At 50.9% G+C, this 8,726-nt stretch overlaps 1 long non-coding RNA gene across 1 annotated transcript; it reads left to right on the top strand.

Moving 5' to 3' along the window:
• The first annotated feature begins 56 nt into the window (after window positions 1-56).
• On the top strand, window positions 57-6,279 carry LOC141264472 (uncharacterized). Its single transcript, XR_012319958.1, has 3 exons — window positions 57-143; window positions 5,258-5,340; window positions 6,186-6,279. It is a non-coding gene; the product is annotated as an uncharacterized lncRNA (long non-coding RNA).
• The last annotated feature ends 2,447 nt before the right edge of the window (window positions 6,280-8,726 follow it).

Below are 8,726 nucleotides of genomic sequence, written 5' to 3' on the forward strand. Positions count from 1 at the left end.
CTTATTGATGTGTATTGCATGTAGCAGGAAGATATTATCATATAGTTTGTCTTTTTACAGGTGACTAAATGCCAGTGAGATATTAGAACGTTAAATTTTTGTTTGTGGACTCCAAGACGAGAATCAGGGGAATTGCATAACAGGTAATTAATTCTTGTATTAATTACTGATAATCGTTGGCCTAGGCTCAAGTTCTAGACCTGCGGAGGTGTAATAACACCCACCTTCCTGATACATGACAATATACTGTATGTGTTTTTTCAAGTGTATGTCTTCTATACACAACTCCTAATATAACACCACCATATCTTAGGTACAGAGATAGGGAATATTTCCTTTCATTAACCTCTGTCTTCCAAATTGGAAATCCCCTCTTGTATTTCATAACATACACCTGCTCTGAACAGTGAAACAATCAATGCCGTGATTACACGAGACTGACCAGAGCATTCACCCTAGACAGCTGACTGACAGAACACGGCATTTACACTAGGTGTGCATTGGCTGAATACAGCAGTTATAGAATACTCTGGAATGACTGACCACAACATGTACAATAGACTGTGCAACGACTGACCATAGCATTTACACTAGGTGTGGACCCACCGAGCAAAGTGATACTACACACTGTGGACTGACTGTCTATATCATTTGCTCTAGTCTGTGGACTGACTGACCACAACATTCACAATAGATTATAGACCAGCTCATCCCAGCACTAACTCCAGTTGTGGACTTATTAACTGACTCGCCCCCAGGGCCGTGGGGTGCTCTTTGGGAGGGCGGTCAGTGCACAAAGGGGTATCACTTATTATTAAAAAGTTCAGAGAGTTTGTGACGCCACCTGTGGTGTCTGGTGAGGATCACCAGCGCTGCAACAGTCCTCTGAGGCAGATGTCAGGGCTGCTAAAGCTTGTACGGCTCCCCACAGGTGGAGCGGGCCTCAGGGTAGTGTAAAATAGATGAATGGTGCGCTGGGCGTTATAGTGCGGGGAGGAAGAATGGCGCCGGTGAAGAAACAGTTAGAGGCTGTTCGATGCAGTCGTCCAAGATTTTACTTACAGTTCTTAGGCAAATCACAAGTGCACTTTACAGGTGAAGGCCTCCCCCGTCGTGCTGCGTTCACTGGACAGGGGTTCAATCCTTCTTCATGCAGCTTAGGAATGCCTGGTGGAACCCCACTTTCTCATGTTCCTACTTTGACCGTCTTCACACTTGGTCCTTCTCTCCGCTGCCCTACGCTGCCCACTCTGAATCCCGCTCGGGTATGCTGAAGTCCTTCCTGTACGTCGGATCCGGGACCAACCTGACACCCTGTAGATTAGAATGAAGTAACCGATCCCTCCTGACACCTGGCAGGAGCGAGGCGTACGGGTGCCGCCCTGCACCTCTGCTCCCGGACCGTTCCTCTGAACAGCCCTCACTAAACTCCACTCACTCCACTACTGAACTCCCCCTTCTGCCCTAAAATGGCTTCCCTTTTATATCTACTGTATAAGTACTTCCTGTAACTGCTTCCTCCACCCACACCCACTATTGGTTCCCCCTACCTTTGGGTTCCCCCCTACTCCAGCCAGGGCCAGGGCTCAGCAGAAAACTATATTGCGTCTTGCCCCTCCTGCTGGCCTGGAGCAGTGTGATGTTGGATGCAGGTGTTTTGGAGTTCCGTGCGGCACTCCTATCTTACCTGAGAGAAGGGAGACACCACACCTCTGGGTGAGGTGCAGTATCTCTGTGGCGACTGAACCCTCAGGGACGCCACATCCCCCCCCCCCCGGTGAAACACAGCACAGCCGTGGGCTGGAACAAAGCAAAACAAAGAATAAATGACATGCAAAAATTTTTAAGATGCATCTGCATATAAGATCACAAACACATAACATTTCTTCCCTTTATGGGAGGCACATTTTCTTTAAACGTTACTGGTTACGTTACATTATAAAAGATTATAAGAGCACTTTTCATATGAAACATTTTCAAGAGAGTTCCTGCACCAGGGTGCATCAGTAGCAGCATGAGGGACCCGTTCGCAAACCCCCAACGTAGGCCCTGGGCGTGGCTGCAAGGCATAGATGATCCAGATACTGGACCTCGTCTTCCGCCACGCCAAACGGGTTTTTGTTCTGAGGTACTATGTTTCAAGTATAAAACCAAGAGGATGCACTTTAAGAAGTGCTAAACTATGTACAATGTCAATGTCCGGCTGCTCACAGTCCTCAGCCTGTATACCCTGACGGGTAATGGTAGAAACACACACTTTTTGAGAAACATTTTTAAACTTTCACACTATATAACACAACTAGAACACTCATCTTTCCCTGACCCAGCCGGGTCACGAGGGACTTCCTGCAGGGGTGTATCCTTGTTGACGTGGTACACCTGCAGGGCATACCAGCCACGTTCACCATGATGCCGGGTGAACGTGACATGATCTTCTGGACACAATTTCCGGTCGGGATGGCCTTCTTCGAACTCGGGCTCCACATCCTGCCGGTTGACGAAAATGTCCCTGTTAAACTCGGGACTACGGATGAAGCCCCACCCAGCCTTGAGATTAAATTTTACGATGAGGCCTTCCTCACGGGGGCTGGGGTGGGCTGTCTCCGCCTGACGGGCTTGTGCCTTGGCGGCCTTGTCTCGGGCCTCCAGGCGCTCACTGCGCACCTCCCGCATGCATCACTCTTTTTCAAGCTGCCTGAGCTCCCGCCGGCAGAACTCCTTCCTCTGCTGGGCAGCGGCCTCGGTCTCCTGGGAGAACCCCATCAGATTCCCCCCCCCCTGGTTGTCCCAGCATAACTCCTCTCCGCCGGGGCAGGCAACCGGGGGCGCTGGTATTGGGAGGAGCGAGCACGGCTGCTGATCCTCGTAACGGGCGGACCAGTCGAAGACCGGCGCGCCGTAGATCCACTCAAATGACAGAGGCGGAGGTGGCGGGAGGGCTCCCAGCAAGAGGCCCGTAGCTTCAGCGCCCAGGATCAGAGGTTCCGAACGGGCGTTATGCATGTGACCTTCCGGTGCAGCGCCCGGGGGCGGCAGTTCCGGGACGGCTCCAGGTGGGTGGCCCTCTGGTTCCGCGCACGGGGGTGAAGGTTCCGGGCGGCACACCTGTTCCCACCAGGGCACGGCAGTATATGGCGAAGGCGGGGGGAAGAGGCCAAGGAGCAGGTCGGCGCTGGCAGCGCCCGGGACTGGGGATTCTCTCCTACCTGCTCCTGTATTCTTCACGGCCTCCTGGTTCTCCGCCGGGGCTGGAACGCCACTGCTGACTTCCGGTGCTGCCTTCCGCCGTGCTTTTAGCTTCTCCAGCAGCTCGCCTTTCCATTTGGCGACCGCTGCCTGCTGGGCCCGCTCGACCTGCTGGCCCAGCTCGAGAACCTCACTCTCGAGGAACTCCATGTCCTCCGGGGACAGCTTCTCCTTCTCTCCCTCCTGGGTGAGGGGGGTCGCTTGTTGCAGTGGCAGGCCTGAGGCGGAGGCTGAGTTTCTCGTGCTTCCATCTCGGCTGCCGGGTGCGGTCTGACCAGACAGGTGGAGACCACTCCCTGTCTCCATTCTTTCTCTCCTCCTCCTCTCCTCTTTTGGGGGCGGCCCCATGGCGATCTGCTGTCGGTCACTCCCTGTGACGGCCCCCCCGCTTTGACGGACACATCTACGCGAACAGTCACTGTTGCAAGGGGCAGGGCCTGCTTTTGGCGCCATTCTGGGACCCGGCCCATGATGGGAGGCTCCATTTTGTTGTCCTTTAACATGCCCATAATGGCGCCCGTTCTTCTGGGGCGGGCGCCACATTCTGAGCAGAAAACACTTCTTTAGGCACGCAATACCTGCAGACGGCAGGTGGGTCACGTATCCTGGTCGTGACGCCCGTTGGATGACTCGCCCCCAGGGCCGTGGGGTACTCTTTGGGAGGAATCACGGTGGCTGGCCCAAGGCTGTCAGTGCACAAAGGGGTATCACTTATTAGTAAAAAGTTCAGAGAGTTCGTGACTCCACCTGTGGTGTCTGGTGAGGATCACCAGCGCTGCAACAGTCCTCTGAGGCAGATGTCAGGGCAGCTAAAGATGGTACGGCTCCCCACAGGTGGAGCGAGCTTCAGGGTAGTGTAAAATAGATGAATGGTGTGCTGGGCATTCTAGTGCGGGGAGGAAGAATGGCGCCGGTGAAGAAACAGTCAGAGGCTGTTCGATGCAGTCGTCCAAGATTTTACTTACAGTTCTTATGCAATTCACAAGTGCACTTTACAGGTGAAGGCCTCCCCCGTCGCGCCGCGTTCACCGGACAGGGGTTCAATCCTTCTTCAAGCAGCTTAGGAATGCCTGGCGGAACCCCACTTTCTCGTGTTCCTACTTTGACCGTCTTCACACTTGGTCCTTCTCTCCGCTGCCCTACGCTGCCCACTCTCAATCCCGCTCGGGTATGAAGTCCTTCCTGTACGTCGGATCCGGGACCAACCTGACCCCCTGGAGATTAGAATGAAGCAACTGATCCCTCCTGACACCTGGCAGGAGCGGAGCGTACGGGTGACGTCCTGCATGTGCCGTACCCCCTGGGATCCTTTCCTTAGAACGGAGCCTACTCCCTGCTCCCCTCCGGGGCCTCTATCCTGGGCCCTAACTTGTGGAGCAGAGCTCCTGATGAGCCTCTGCTCCCGGACCGTTCCTCTGAACAGCCCTCACTAAACTCCACTCACTCCACTACTGAACTCCCCCTTCTACCCAAAAATGGCTTCCCTTTTATATCTACTGTATAAGTGCTTCCTGTATCTGCTTCCTCCACCCACACCCACTATTGGTTCCCCCTACCTTTGGGTTCCCCCCTACTCCAGCCAGGGCCAGGGCTCAGCAGAAAACTACATTGCGACTTGCCCCTCCTGCTGGCCTGGAGCAGTGTGATGTTGGATGCGGGTGTTTTAGGGTTCCCTGCGGCACTCCTATCTTACCTGAGAGAAGGGAGACACCACACCTCTGGGTGAGGTACAGTATCTCTGTGGTGACTGAACCCTCAGGGGCGCCACATAACCACAGTATTTATGCTGAACTAAGGACCAACTGATTGCAATATTTACACTATACTGTGGACTGACTGATCACAACATTTACAGTAGACTGTGGACTGACTGACTACAGCTTTTACAATAAACTGTTGATAGACTGACCACAGTCAATATCCCTGAGATAAGTAATTTTGGTCATAGTGTGTTATTGGTGTGTATAGCATGTAGCAGGAACATATTATCATATAGTTTGTCTTTTTACAGGTGAATGAATCCAAATGATATATTAGAACGTGAAATTTTTGTTTGTGGACTTGAAGAAGAGAATTAGAGGAATCACAAAACAGGTAATTAATTCTCGTATTAATTACTGATAATCGTTGGTCCAGGCTTAAGTTCTAGATCTGCGGAGGTGTAATAACACCCACCTTCCTGATACATGACAATATACTGTATGTGTTTTTACAAATGTATATCTTCTATACACAACTCCTAGTATAACACCACCATATCTTAGGTACAGAGATAGGGAATATTTCCTCTCATTAACCTCTGTCTTCCAAATTGGGAATCCCTTCTTATGTTTCATAACATACACCTGCTCTCAGCGGTGAAACAATCAAAACCGTGATTACACGAGACTGACCAGAGCATTCACACTAGACCGCGGACTGACAGAATACAGCATTTACACTAGGTGTGCACTGACTGATTACAGTAGTTATACAATACTCTGGAATGACTGACCACAATATTTATAATAAGCTGTTCACCGACTGACTATAACACTTACACTAGGTGTGGACCGACCGAGCACAGTAATAATACAGACTGTGGACTGACTGTCTATATCATTTGCACTAGTCTTTGGACTGACTGACCACAACATTCACAATAGATTATAGACCGACTCATCCCAGCACTAACACCAGTTGTGGACTTATTAACCACAGTATTTATGCTGAACTAAGGACCAACTGATTACAATATTTACACTACACTGTGGACTGACTGATCACAACATTTACAGTAGACTGTGGACTGACTGACTACAGCTTTTACAATAAACTGTGGATAGACTAAGCACAGTCATTATCCCTGAGATAAGTAATTTTGGCCCTAGTGTGTTATACTTATTGGTGTGTATTGCATGTAGCAGGAACATATTATCATATAGTTTGTCTTTTTACAGGTGACTGAATCCCAGAGAGATACTAGAACGTGAAATTTTTGTTTGTGGACTCCAAGAAGTGAATCAGAGGAATCATAAAACAGGTAATTAATTCTCGTATTAATTACTGATAATCGTTGGTCTAGGCTTAAGTTCTAGACCTGCGGAGGTGTAATAACACCCACCTTCCTGATACATGACAATATACTGTATGTGCTTTTACAAATGTATATCTTTTATACACAACTCCTAGTATAACACCACCATATCTTAGGTACAGAGATAGGGAATATTTCCTCTCATTAACCTCTGTCTTCCAAATTGGGAATCCCCTCTTATATTTCATAACACCTGCTCTCAGTGGTGAAACAATCGAAACTGTGATTACACGAGACTGACCACATAATTCACACTAGACCGCGGACTGACAGAATACAGCATTGACACTAGGTGTGTGACGCGCCCCCTGGGCCGTGGGGTACCCGGTGCCGGGCCGGTGGATGCTGGGTAATGTCACAGTGGCGGTGACCCGGTCCGTGACCCAGGGCGGTCAATAAAAGGGGTTATGGATAGGGGATTTATATTATTTTTATAGAGGTCGTGACGCCACCTGTGGAATGCGGCTAAAGGGAGCCGCCGCTGCGGAGCAGTCCTCTGAAGCTGATGTTACTGCAGCAGGGATGGTGTGGCTCTCCACAGGAAGAGCTTAGCTCCAGGGCAGTGTAGATGTTTCAGGTTGTGCTCGGCGTTGTAGTGCAGGGGTTGATGGCGCAGCAATAATCAGTCCACAACTTAATGGCAGTTTACTCTTGTCTTTACTGGTGGTGATTATGACTCGCCCCTGGGCCGTGGGGCACCCGGGACCGGACTTCAGGGCAACGCTGGGAGTAGTAGTGGCGACCCGGTCCCGTGGCTCAGGGTGGCCAGACCAATATTGTGGCAGTCTCTGTATCAGTATAATGCAATGTCCGACTACGCCACCCGTGGATTGCAGTCAATAAGAACCGCCGCTGCTGAGCAGACCTCTGAGGCTGATGTTGTGAGGGCAGCAGAGTGTAGTATAACTCCCCACGGGAGGAGTATAGCCTCAGGGTAGTGAGTGTGGATGATGGGAGTGATGGTGCACAAGCGCAGCAGGAACGACTCAGAGGCTTTGCAGTGCAGTTCAGGGTCTTTACTGATGATGATAAGGCAGACCCTCCCAGGAGTACTGGCTAGCATAAGAGGCCTGGTCAGTCTGTGAGCAAACTGGAGTTCCCCTGGCCAGGTGGAGTTGTAGGCCTCCCCGTCTATCTGCACTCTTCCTGGCTACCTTGCTGTAAGCGAGTGGAAGTAGCCCACGTCCCTGAGTGTACCGTGTGGTGCTCACCCGTATGGATGGTGACTTGGGGCCTTCTGATAGCCTCCGCTCCTCGATGGCGGTGCTGGTCCCTTGCTTGTGACTGAGCCTCCGGGCTTCTATGGCCATAGGACCTGGAATCCCCTGCCGGCTGGTTTCTGCTGCTGGACTTAAAGATCCTTGCAGCCTCGGACTCCGGTGTCCGGTTCTTAGATTCTTCTGCCAGGGCGAGCTCTGCTTAGCTCCAGCCCCTGGTCTTCAGCTCCTGCTCCTACAGAGCTCCTAGCTGTTACTTTCCCTGTGTCTGGAACAAACTCCAGGCTCTGACTGTCTAACCCCGCCCCAGATCCAGTTTATATAGGGCAGGTTCCTCCCCTATCTGGTCTGGGACAGGAGGTGTTGCATGTTTAAGGGCTCCTGACCAGGAAACCTCCCACCTGCTTTCAGACATAATATTTCTATTACTGTGGTAACCTGACCCCTGGGGTGCCACATCCCCCCCTAGTAAATTTTAGTACTCCGGGACTAAACACATTTTTAAGAAAACACAAATACAGGGTATAACAATAACATAACATATGTACAAGGACATTTTGTCTTTGAGGTCACGGCATTTCCGTAACCGGGTGTCCATATCACCCAAGGTGAAGTTTTAGAACAGAGTAGGGGACCTGTCCAAAGCAAACCCCAAACATTGGCCCTGGGCGTGGCTGCAAGGCGAAGCTAACTACTTTGGACCACACGGGGCCACGCCAGACAGGTTTTTCTTCCGTGGCCGTTTTTGCAAGTAGCACCAAGTGTAACTATCTGCAATGTAGTTCCGGTTATTCAGCGTCCATAACCTGTCAGTCCAAATAAACCTGAAGGGTAACTAGAGAAACATAATTAATAAACAGGCAGCAAACATAAACCATTTTCAACATTTGTAGTTTACAGGTAAATTCACATTATAGTTTAAATTCTCCAGCGAGCGGGCATCTGTCTTCTAGTGCTCCTTGTGGACCTACGTAACCCACTATCTGGTTCTGCACCACAGGGTGTAGGAGGTGTTGCGGGTAGGCCTGGCAGCTTTCTGCATAATCTTTGGCTTACTGGGGCACAGCAGGCTCACTACTAGCAGAGGGTTCATTCTCCTGGGCTGCTGGCATGGATTCTCTTGCCTCCTGGGCCGGCTGCTCTTCCGACACTACCTGTTCTTCTGTAGGCCCTTGAGGGGCTGGCTG

Source organism: Phyllobates terribilis, unplaced genomic scaffold, assembly GCF_046119375.1.
Source record: "Phyllobates terribilis strain yellow unplaced genomic scaffold, ASM4611937v1 Scaffold_4__5_contigs__length_816908805, whole genome shotgun sequence".
NCBI lineage: Eukaryota > Metazoa > Chordata > Amphibia > Anura > Dendrobatidae > Phyllobates > Phyllobates terribilis.